The sequence below is a fragment of the Lycium barbarum genome, unplaced genomic scaffold (genome assembly GCF_019175385.1).
Source record: "Lycium barbarum isolate Lr01 unplaced genomic scaffold, ASM1917538v2 unchr_scaffold_13, whole genome shotgun sequence".
NCBI classification, from domain to species: Eukaryota; Viridiplantae; Streptophyta; class Magnoliopsida; order Solanales; family Solanaceae; genus Lycium; species Lycium barbarum.
In genome coordinates, this window is record NW_026843440.1 from 66,958 (window position 1) to 79,865 (window position 12,908).

General features: G+C 41.3%; 1 long non-coding RNA gene across 1 annotated transcript; it reads right to left on the reverse strand.

The window, feature by feature from the left end:
- Positions 1–8,475: 8,475 nt before the first annotated feature.
- LOC132625641 (uncharacterized) lies at positions 8,476–10,474 on the reverse strand. The gene is made up of 2 exons (XR_009576939.1): positions 9,886–10,474; positions 8,476–8,801 (listed from the first exon to the last, which is right to left on the reverse strand). It is a non-coding gene; the product is annotated as an uncharacterized LOC132625641 (long non-coding RNA).
- Between the last annotated feature and the right edge of the window lie 2,434 nt (positions 10,475–12,908).

Consider the following 12,908-nt stretch of genomic DNA (forward strand, 5'->3'; position numbering starts at 1 on the left):
ATTATGATTAATGTTGATGAATTTGGAAGATGGAAATGTATAATGAACTTGTATGTTGAAGGTTAGGAAAAATTGGATAAGTAGTGGCTTAATGGAAAGTTTGTATGTTTTGCATATCTTGTGGATATCTTGTGAAAATGGTATGATATGCCTCCGACGTATGTTGTAATGATTTTGATGGATGATGAATATGAAAATAATAAGTTTGCATTGATTTGGAAGTGTTGGAAGAATTATGGCATTATATTGGAAAGTAGACTAATAGTATCATATTATGTTTTTATTGTGATTGTTGGTGTTGTTGGTGATTGTTGGTGGGTTGTTGTTGAATATTCCGAGCCGAGTTAAATTCTCGGTGTGTCAAAGTTATAGGGGAAGTGCTGCCGAAATTTCGGTAGCCAAGTATAACCCAAAGATCAAAATGTTAACTTTCATGAATAGTAACTGGTAAAAGTGACCATTTGCAGTTTTTGGACGAAACGGGAATTGAGATTTGACGAGCGTAAGGCGCAATCCAGGTATGTAAAGCCTACCTTTCCTTCTTTTGGCATGTCCTAGTTATACTAGGTTAAGATCGGACCCTCGGGGATAATTCTGCTCTTGGAAATCCGAGTTTAGTTTTGGCCACTATTCATTCAATGCAATTGAAACATATTCCTTATAATTGGTTGCAAGAATGTTCAAACCTTCATAACTTTTGCTATTGTGTCCGAATCTCTCCGAAACATTCGTAGATGGCTTTATGGAGCCTAAAGTCTGTGATTTGTGTCCGCCGCCTCGATTTGACTCAAGGTGGGCCCGCAAGCCCCGAGGCTTCCCTTATTTGGTTTGTTTGACTCATTTCCGTCCGATATGAAAAGTGATCGTTTGCCTAGGACTCAAAGGTCCGTTTGAAATTTCCTATACCATTATTGAACGTTTTGCACTATGAATGATATTAGATTTTCGGAAAATGACCTGTGAATTGTTTTTCAAAGGTTTTGCAGTTTGGAACTTCGTAACTTCTATACGTTAATTTTGATCGACCTGACTCCTACTCCGAGCCTGCTGGCGTCGGTATATGCCTATATGTAATTATGTGTCGAGTCCTGTAAATTATTTTAATATGCATATGGTCTCTGCACTACTCCGTTCGTGCCATTTGTTATGATTTCGTTCGTCGGTACCCGGGCCGGCTTTGTGATCGTGCGCGCTATACCATATTCGGAAGTATGATGTGTTACGGTTTCCGAGGCCTCGCCATAGGGCCGGTTTCCGTCTATGGAGTTATGATGTGATATGGCATTTGATATGTTCTGATGATGTGATGTGTGTGTGATACGATTTGTCTGGAGACTGTACGGAGATTTGAAAACTTCTGGAGTATGTTGTGTTGTGGCACCAGCGTCGGGGGTGACCACGTTCCTAGCCCTACACATGATTTTATTTGCATTTGTACATTATCTTCCGTACAGGTTTGATTCGCTACTTTGATGTTTGTGTTTGTTCCTTCCGACTCCAGTTATGATTGGGATTTCTGTACTTTCTGCTTTACATACTCAGTACTTCTCCCGTACTGACCCCCTGTTCTTCGGGGGGCTGCGTTTCATGCCCGCAGGTACAGAAGCTCGTTTGGGTGATCCTCCGGTTTAGGCTACCTATTCTGCTATTTTGGAGAGCTCCCCTTGATCCGGAGCTTAACTTTTGGTACATACCTTTTGCTGTGTGTGGATTCTGTACATTTGTGGCTGTGTGGGTACGGCGGGGCCCTGTCCTGTCATATGTTCGTATGTTCTGTTTTGTTTTAGAGGCCTGTAGTCATATTTGTGGGTCGTGGGTCCGGTGTGTTCGTATGTGGTTCTGTTTTACGTTCTTAAGCGGCCCGTATGCTATTATGGCCAAGACGGCCCATAAGTTTGTACGTGTGTGTGTGTGTATTTGGGCGATGTATATTCCGCCACCTTTCTGATTTTGATATGACTGTCCTGCACGGGCGACCGCTTAAGATAAGTGTTTGTTCAATGCTTGTGTGACGTCTACTATTAGTTTTCAGTTCGAATATCGTATGTTAAGTCTGAATGAGTCTGAATATGAGGATCTGGTTTGTGAGTCTGTTTGGGGTGCCTAAGTAGGGTGCCAGTCGCGGCCCACGGGGTTGGGTCATGACAGAAGTGGTATCAGAGCGGTTTGTCCTCGGAATGTCTATAGGCCGTGTCTCGTAGAGTCTTGTTTATCGATGTGTTGTGCACCACATCTATAAACAGGAGGCTACAGGGCATTTAGGGAGTTACTCTTCTTTGGATTCTTAGATCGTGCGATAAAGCTGTATGATTAGGATAATTCTCCCCTACGAATTGATGTATCTACAGCGAGGCTCCAAAGAGCAGAAGTGTCGGTATTTGGGGAAAATGTTTCTGACCCTCTTCCTGCAGGTGATTGTAGGTTGATAAATAATGAAGAGGAGCGCTTCGGATGATGGGGATGGGGGTGCTAATAAGGCCCCTAAGACATCACCAGGACCGAGTAGGCAGATCCCCAACTACTCGATTGAGACAGACCTTTCGGAGGATCCAGAGACAATTCCTCCAGAGTTTTTGATCCCCAGAGCAGAGGCTCCCAGGGAAGACAGTTATGACACCGACCCTTCGGAGGACCCAGCGACGATACCTCCAGAGTTTCTTACTCCCAGGGAGGAGGATAGCCCCGATGCTGAACCACCAGAGCATCCCTCTGGGACGCCGGAGGAGGAGGTTCCCGAGGATGTGCCAGCAGCTCTAGTAGTGGAGCAGTATGTTAGACAGGCTTCCCCGGAGAGTGTTACGCCCTACTCCAGCCCTTTGTCCTGGCCGTCGGTGAACCAGGAATTGCCAGGCTATCTACACTCCTCCGATTCAGATGCAGGTAATAGTGGGGGCCAGACAGACGACGATGATGAGGGACACAGTTCCCACGGCAGCTCCCCAGGTTAGACCCGAGTTTGATCAGTTATGAGTACGTAAGTTTCCTAAAATTCTCGGTATGTGTATGATATCTGTAAAACGTTGTTCAATGACGATAACGGAAATTTAAAAGGATTAGCGACCTAGTGATCGAAGGCAAGGGCGACTGAGATATCCCCACCGTCAGTGTGAGTCTGGAAATCCTGGATGAAAGTAAACAGGAAAGTACCTCCGATGCCGTTTGAGATGGGCACGTGTGGTAAGTGTCGACGACGTTATAATTCTTATTTGAAGTTATCAGCCCCGTGTGGCTGCGATACGACATGATATGATATGTATGTATGTGTATATGTGTTGGCCCTGTGAGGCATGATTGGTATTTCTGGTGTACAGGTTTTGGATAGTAAGAGAAACAGAGGAACCTCTGCCCAAATTTTTCCAGAGATATGGAAGTAAATATGTAGACTAAGTACAAAAAGGTCCCGCGATACTTGTCGGACTTTAGTTTTCTTCTGTCGGTGGCCGGAGAACACCTTACGGTGATATTTTATCAGATTCCACCGACTATTTGGAGGCGGAATTCGTGGGACGAAGACTTAAATCCGTGGGTTATCCGTAATCATATGTATATGTGTATGAAAGTGAATGTTGAAGATTCAGAAAGGCAGCACGGTAATTGTACGACTTAGCCGGGGGTGGGACCCGCTATAAAAATTTTCCGAAGATTTGCTAAGACCCCGATTTGCTCTAAAATTTCGTGACAAAGGTCGTGCGGGGCGATCGCCGAAATTATATCAGCCCTAACGCGTCGAAATGCATGAAAGTTTCGGGGTTAAGCGTGCTCAAGCTAGAGCAATTCTGGGATGGGTGACCCCCTGGGAAGTAATGTAAAGTTTTTCACAACTGAAAGTATGATAGATATAAATGGAAATTTGAGGTAACCAAAAGGAAAATAGAATGTGTGGAGCAATTGGTGCCCTTACAGGACTCGCGCAGAACGAGGCAGACTAAATGGGCAAAAAGAAAAGGTACAACACCGCTCGGGAAATTGAGCGAATTCGAACAACAGTCTGAGACATTCGCCAGTAAGGTATTAGTAAGTGTGTGTATGTGTGTGTGTATGATTTTCGTTTGGTGTCCATATGGAACAAGAGCCGAGTCCAGGCGACTAATATTGTGAATGATGAAAGATAAGAAGTGTGAATGAGCGGAATTTCTGAAGGAGTCGATGAGCGACACGCAGGACGATTTGTATGATCACTTGGCAAACTAGTTTTCAAATAAAGGGAAAATGTTCATGAATCATTGGAGCCTTAATAGGAGCGATTTGATTCTAATTCGGATTCTATCTGTTGTACTTCTGCACTCCCGATTTCGGTAAGGCTCTGCCTATTACGCCTCTGTATTTCTGAGCTCAATTATGTTCCCGTCTGATGAATTTTTGTGCGTCTGATTCTGAATACGTTTCTGTCTGACACACCTCTGTGCGTCTGATTTTTATCACGCGTCTGTCTGATACATCTCCGTATGTCTGATACATTTCGGTCTGTCTGACTTTGATCACGACTCTGTATGATACAATTCTGTACATCTGATTCTGATTTCAAATCTGTCGGATACCTCTCTGTACGTCTGACTCCGATCTCAGATTTGTCTGACATACTTCCGTACCTCTGATTTTGACTATGAATCCGTCCGATATGCTTATACGCGTCCGGCCCTAGCTCCGAATCTGTTTGGCATAAAGTGTCTGGTGTGAAGTAAAGTGAGATTACGACGATGTGGTAAGGAACCCAGAAGTTTAGCTAGAAGCGATGTTAATTGTAATGTCTGAGAAGCATTCGTCTGTTACGAGAATACAGTCTATGGTCCGATAAGTAGGTGGGGTATGAGAAGGTAAATTGCGAAGGCATTTGAATCAGTGATGTGAAAAAAATTAATTACCCCATAATGTTGGTGAAGAAGCCATGTCGGAAAAATCAACAAAGGACAACTATAAAGAGAAACCTTCCGAAGTAGTATGACGCCCCATGAGGTCAACTTAACATTCGAGGACGAATGTTCTTAAGGGGGGGAGAATGTTATGTCCCGTGTTTTCGTATAATTGGAAATCGAGAAATGATTAAGACTTGTGTGTTATGAGGGAATATTTAGATTCTAGTTGATGTGACTATGTTGGTTATGAAATCATTAATGTTAAGACATCGGGGAAGGCCGAGGGTAAATTTGGAATTTCGGAAATCAGTTTCGGGAATTACAAAACGGGACTTTTAATGAATTGGGCCAAGGAAATTGAAATAAAAATTTGGGCCCAAAGAGGTGGGGTGGCCGGCCACTAGGCATGGGCCAAGCCCACTTTTAAAAGTCATGTGCTATGCACATGACCTCTATATGGATATATATCAATGTAATACTTGGAAATTATCAAGAAAAAAGTGCAACTCCAACTTTGAGCTCTAGGAGCCCTTCGGCCGAACCCCTTTCCAAAAAAAAAAAAAAATTCCCAAGCCTTTGATTCGAATCCAAGTATCTTGATTCTCCCATATTTGTAAAGTACTCAAGACCCTCTTCAACGGGGTATAATTAATTTGGCGAAAGGTGCGCGTTTGCGGCAAGTCGGAAATTCAAGAAAAGGTAAGAATTTTGCCCCTCAAATGTTATGGAATTGGTATGAATGTGTTAAGGATTGAGAATAGACGAGAATCCCGTAGTTTTGATGTGTCTAGAAAACCGTGGGTGTGCGTGTATAAGGTGTTGTGGCCGTGTGCCTAAGAAGGAGAAAGAAGTGTGAATTTGATCTTGTTTAGTTTGCTTATTGTGTCGTTGTGACATTTATGACGTAAATGATCGTTTAACGAATTATGTTGGTGTTGAAAAATGATTTCGGAACATTATCGGAAAGTATATACCTTTGGCATATTTGTGTATATCACTGTATATCTATGATACTAAAACACTTTAAATGTGACTTATGGTTGATGTTAATGAAAGTGGAATGAATTAGTGGAAGTTGGGGAAAGTGTTATGTGGCCGTGGGGTGTAATGTTGATGATGGAATGTGAATTTTTCTCCGTTAGTATGTTAATTGTGTTAATCGTGAAGCGAATGAAAAGATAATGGATTTTGTTGTTATAGAAAAATGGCTATTAAGTTGTTGAAGGAAATTATGCAACTTTGCTATGGTTTATGTAAATATGGAAATGAAAGTAGTAAGATGCAAATTATGATTAATGTTGATGAATTTGGAAGATGGAAATGTATAATGAACTTGTATGTTGAAGGTTAGGAAAAATTGGATAAGTAGTGGCTTAATGGAAAGTTTGTATGTTTTACATATCTTGTGGATATCTTGTGAAAATGGTATGATATGCCTCCGACGTATGTTGTAATGATTTTGATGGATGATGAATATGAAAATAATAAGTTTGCATTGATTTGGAAGTGTTGGAAGAATTATGGCATTATATTGGAAAGTAGACTAATAGTATCATATTATGTTTTTATTGTGATTGTTGGTGTTGTTGGTGATTGTTGGTGGGTTGTTGTTGAATATTCCAAGCCGAGTTAAATTCTCGGGGTGTCAAAGTTATAGGGGAAGTGCTGCCGAAATTTCGGTAGCCAAGTATAACCCAAAGATCAAAATGTTAACTTTCATGAATAGTAACTGGTAAAAGTGACCATTTGCAGTTTTTGGACGAAACGGGAATTGAGATTTGACGAGCGTAAGGCGCAATCCAGGTATGTAAAGCCTACCTTTCCTTCTTTTGGCATGTCCTAGTTATACTAGGTTAAGATCGGACCCTCGGGGATAATTCTGCTCTTGGAAATCCGAGTTTAGTTTTGGTCACTATTCATTCAGCGCAATTGAAACATATTCCTTATAATTGGTTGCAAGAATGTTCAAACCTTCATAACTTTTGCTATTGTGTCCGAATCTCTCCGAAACTTTCGTAGATGGCTTTATGGAGCCTAAAGTCTGTGATTTGTGTCCGCCGCCTCGATTTGACTCAAGGTGGGCCCGCAAGCCCCGAGGCTTCCCTTTTTTGGTTTGTTTGACTCATTTCCGTCCGATATGAAAAGTGATCGTTTGCCTAGGACTCAAAGGTCCGTTTGAAATTTCCTATACCATTATTGAACGTTTTGCACTATGAATGATATTAGATTTTCGGAAAATGACCTGTGAATTATTTTTCAAAGGTTTTGCAGTTTGGAACTTCGTAACTTCTATACGTTAATTTTGATCGACCTGACTCCTACTCTGAGCCTGCTGGCGTCGGTATATGCCTATATGTAATTATGTGTCGAGTCCTGTAAATTATTTTAATATGCATATGGTCTCTGCACTACTCCGTTCGTGCCATTTGTTATGATTTCGTTCGTCGGTACCCGGGCCGGCTTTGTGATCGTGCGCGCTACACCATATTCGGAAGTATGATGTGTTACGGTTTCCGTCTATGGAGTTATGATGTGATATGGCATTTGATATGTTCTGATGATGTGATGTGTGTGTGATACGATTTGTCTGGAGACTGTACGGAGATTTGAAAACTTCTGGAGTATGTTGTGTTGTGGCACCAGCGTCGGGGGTGACCACGTTCCTAGCCCTACACATGATTTTATTTGCATTTGTACATTATCTTCCGTACAGGTTTGATTCGCTACTTTGATGTTTGTGTTTGTTCCTTCCGACTCCAGTTATGATTGGGATTTCTGTACTTTCTGCTTTACATACTCAGTACTTCTCCCGTACTGGCCCCCTGTTCTTCGGGGGTTGCATTTCATGCCCGCAGGTACAGAAGCTCGTTTGGGTGATCCTCCGGTTTAGGCTACCTATTCTGCTATTTTGGAGAGCTCCCCTTGATCCGGAGCTTAACTTTTGGTACATACCTTTTGCTGTGTGTGGATTCTGTACATTTGTGGCTGTGTGGGTACGGCGGGGCCCTGTCGCGTCATATGTTCGTATGTTCTGTTTTGTTTTAGAGGCCTGTAGTCATATTTGTGGGTCGTGGGTCCGGTGTGTTCGTATGTGGTTCTGTTTTACGTTCTTAAGCGGCCCGTATGCTATTATGGCCAAGACGGCCCATAAGTTTGTACGTGTGTGTGTGTGTATTTGGGCGATGTATATTCCGCCACCTTTCTGATTTTGATATGACTGTCCTGCACGGGCGACCGCTTAAGATAAGTGTTTGTTCAATGCTTGTGTGACGTCTGCTATTAGTTTTCAGTTCGAATATCGTATGTTAAGTCTGAATGAGTCTAAATATGAGGATCTGGTTTGTGAGTCTGTTTGGGGTGCCTAAGTAGGGTGCCAGTCGCGGCCCACGGGGTTGGGTCGTGACATCTGGCCTGGCTGGGGCCTCTAGACACCTGTGAACCTGCCGCCCTGGAGCTCTGACCAGCCCCAGACGGTCCTGCACTATCAAACCTCCTGCCACCAGACTGAGTACTCCGGCCGGACGGAGGAAGTTGTCTGCCTGTATGTCACGACCCAACCCCGTGGGCCGCGACCAGTGCCCAAGCTGGGCACCTATACGTACCCGATACCCAAACTAACATATTATCAGAATAATAATATAATAATAACATTAGTGGATGCTACAGGATTTAGCAGAAGAGCAGACTTGGCACACAGAAGCCGATAAGGCCATCATAGAACAAAGTATCCCAAACATATGTACAGAACCCACACAGATGTATCCACAGACCTCTACAGAACATATCATAATCATAAGACGGGACAGGGCCCCGTCATACCCTGAACAAAGTACATATCCAGATATCAGTGACAGACTATACCAAAAGATGGGCTCTGAAGAAGAGAGCGCCCCAAAATAGCAGAAACGGGATCCTAAACGTGTGGATCAGCGAACCAGTCGTCTGTACCTGCGCGGCATAAAAACACAGCCCCCGAAGAAAGGGGGTCAGTACGAAATATGTACTGAATATGTAAAGCCTGAATCACAGAAACCAAAATCATAACCGGTACAGAACGTACAGAAAAGTGAGTGTAAAATCCAGAATATCAAATGCATATTTTCAAAACATACAGAGTGTGTACGGAAACATATGCCATATCATATCCGGCCCCTGCCAAGGGACTCGGCAGACAGAACGTGGCCACCCTCCCGACGCTGGTGCCACAACACAGAGGAATCAGAGTGGGGGTATAACCCCGTAACATAACATATCGTATCAGATGGCCATATCAGATCATATCATATCATATCAGAGTGTGTACATGGCACATCATACTCCACAACCCATGTACATGTATACCTGCCCCCTCACATCGAGGCACGGCGAACAATGCAGTGGAATACGCTTGACAACATATCCTGGCCCGGGCTCAGTGTGGGAAACATTGAGGCATCCACGAATGGAGTAGTGAGAAACTAAATGCAATAAAAATACCATATATATTTCCAGAGACTCAATGAAGCATATCGAATGACAGATCAAATCAATGAAATCGAACAGAGTCATAGTAAGTGAAATTCGAATGTCAAAATGGGTTACGGAAGCATAATCTTTCTGAGATCGTTCCCGAGTTTCAAAACAATTCATAAGGCTTAATGAAATATTAAAACAATTTTTATTTAGTAGTTAAAAGAGTAGTTAGAATATTTCTTAAAAACAAATGCTCGAAGACAAGTCATAAACACAAAAGGGTAAAATCGGAAATAGTGGGCCCACCTCGGGACAAACGAAGCGGTGGGCTCAAATTACGTATTTTAAGCTTATAAAGTCACCTACGGAGGTTCTGGGGACATTCCATAATTTTCTAGACAATTTGCGGAAGTTTGCACAATTCTTTCAATAAAGTATACTTATAGGGTTCAATTCCATTGAATGAAAAAGGGGTATTTTCAAATGCAGATTCCGATGAGCAGAATACTTTCCGAGGCTCAAATCCGATCCTGGTACACCTAGGACATGCCAAAAGAAGAATCGGGATAGCCTTACATACCTTTCTTGCCCTTTACGCTTGCCAAAACTCAAATCCCGTTTCGTCCAAAACCTACAAATGGTCACATTTACCAATTTACTATTCATAAGACTTAAAATTTCAACCTTAACCAATTCTTGTCTATAAAAATTTGGGCAGCATCTCCCCTATACATATAGCGCCCCCGAGAATTCAACTCGGCCAAAACAATCAACAACAACCCAACAACAACACCAACAACAACAATAATCACTACAAAACACAATATAACATAATTATTCATCTTTCCAACATCATGTCGTAACCTTCATTCCAACTTCGTATTTTCAAATCAATATCGACATTTTCATATTCATTACTAATCAAGATCATTACAATACAATTCGGAAGCATTTCATATCATTTCTACAAAATATTCACAAGATATACAAAATATACAAACTTTCCACCAAAACCATAATCCATCCAAAACTTCTAATCTTCAACCTACATATTCACAACATATTTCCATCTTCCAATTTCATCAACCATAATCATAATCCACACCTTAACAATTTCATTTTCGTCATTACTTAAATCTACCATAAAATCACAAAACTTCCCATAACAACTTAACAACCAATCTTTCATGCCAATATGGACTATTATCCTTCCAAATTCACCAACTAACATAATAATTCACATTTAGAACTCCACTTTCATAATTACATAAAAACTTCATTAAAATCACATAATTTCCTATAACTATTTCCAATAATTTTCCATGCCAACTTGAACCATTTTCTTCCATTTCCAATATAAGGTCCACCACAACTACAACTAGAATACAACATAAAATTCAACTCATCTTATTTATACAACCTTACATACACATGCACACATGCAAACCCACTTTGTAAACTTTCTTATTTCCATAATTTCTACTCATTTCCATATACTACAACATAAACCAACCTTCAAAACATAGTAAGGAGGGATAAATTCTTACCTTTTCTCTTCAACTTCTTCACTTAACCCAAGTGTGAGATTGATGGAACAAGTGCTCTATTCTCCCAAACAATTGCACCAAGTTGTAGAGGGACCTTGATTTAGTAGGAATATAACAAGAAAATAATTTTTGGGACAAGATTTTGAGGGGTGAATTTTCCCATGGCCAAGCCGAAATGCCCTCTTTTTTTGTTCTTGTTTTTTTTCTTGTTTTTCCTCCTATTCTTTCTCTTGAAAGTTCTATGGAATTTGGATGATTAAGTGGTCTTTTATTCATTGACCACATGACTTAATTCCATGGGCTTGGATCATTTTTATGGACCATGGCCGAATGGCTCCTATTGGGCCTCTTCTTCTCCCTTTATTTTTCCATGGGCCTAATTCGGTTGGCCCCGAGTTGGCCTAGTCCACTGACCTTTCGACCTTAAAACGTTCATATCTCCTTGTACCGACGTCACCTAGGAACCCACGACCTATGGTTGGAAAGCTAACTCAATTATCTATAACTTATATCTCTTGGTATTTTCCAAATAACAAACTTATAATACCGTTTTTGCCCCCCAAAGTCAAGTTACCCGAAAACGTTTTCTTAAAAATATTCGTTTGGAGGACTTCCACTTTGATTTGGTCCTTCTTGAATTGTGTTTAACTTCACATATGTGATTCATATAATTTGTCACATGTCCCAAAAAAAAATCTTGACGTGTGGGCCCCACCTCAACTTACAATTAATCCGACGTTCAAAAATACGGGATGTAACATCCTCCCCCCCTTTAGAACATTCGTCCTCGAATGTTCAACTAGTCTTATGGGGTATTGTAATACGTCGGAGAGGTCTCTTTCTTTCCTTCAAAATTTCCCAAACGTTACTATTACTATCCTCCTTTTACGTACTCGTTTTCTTTCTATTTCCGAACATCGTTGTGCTAGAACGTCCCGGCCTTAGCTGGCGACGGAACTAGTGTCAGTTTACTTGTAATATCTGTACCATGTCTTTCGCTTTGTCTCTCAAATTCTGTTCAGTTAATATCTTTCATACCTCGCGACACTGGCTGCTGAGGTCCACCTGTCGGTCGGTACAATCATGAATGGGGTATCATATGCACACATACACCATTTTGCTTACAAAACAATTTCCAATTGCTTATTCAAACCTTCTCTCATTCCCAAGCTGCATTGCGCTATCTTCTTCCTCACCAGCTTATCTTGTCTTAGTCTACCCGACTTGTTGAGGGTTTCTAATAACTCCGCATATCCTAATATCCTTTAAGTTACCTCAAATTTCCCATTCGTCCCTGATTCCTATACTTGTGAAAATTTTAGTTTACTTCACAGGGGGTCACCCATCCCAGAATTGCTTTGGCCCTAGCACGCTTAACCTTACAACTTTAATGCATTTAGGCACGTTAAGGTCGGTATAATTACACCAATTGCCCCGCACATCCTTTGTCACGTAATTTAAGACAAGTCGGGGTCTTGACAACTTTTCAAAACGTTCTCGTTGCGGGTACCACCCCGACCTAGCGAGAATTCTTTTACTTTTCTGACTATATAGTTACCATGTCGCCCCTGTAAATCCTCAATATTTACCTTCATGTATATATATATATATAAAATTCTAGACAGCCCACGAGTTTAAGTTTTTATTCCACAAATTCCATCTCCAATCCGTCGATGAAAACTGATGGAAGGTTACTGTAGGGCATCTTCCGACCACCAGCAAAAGAAAATTAGAGTCCGACGAACTTCGCGGAATCTTTTAGTACTTAATTCACATAATTACCTCCATATTTATATATATATTTTTGAGTCGTGATCGAACCACTCAATTCCCGACTGCCTGTCATACACTTTGTATCCTTCCAATTAGAGGAAACTTAATCGTTGGACATTTTTGCCCTTCCACATATTTTTGCCCTTCACATGGGCTGTGCTAAAGCAAAATGGGGTTGGAACATATTTCTGGTCCATTTAAATAAATTTCGAATTTGCTGCTCGTATATGCTTTCTCGAGATAAAATTTTCCAAACAAAGATAATGCTTCTTACGAATGCTAT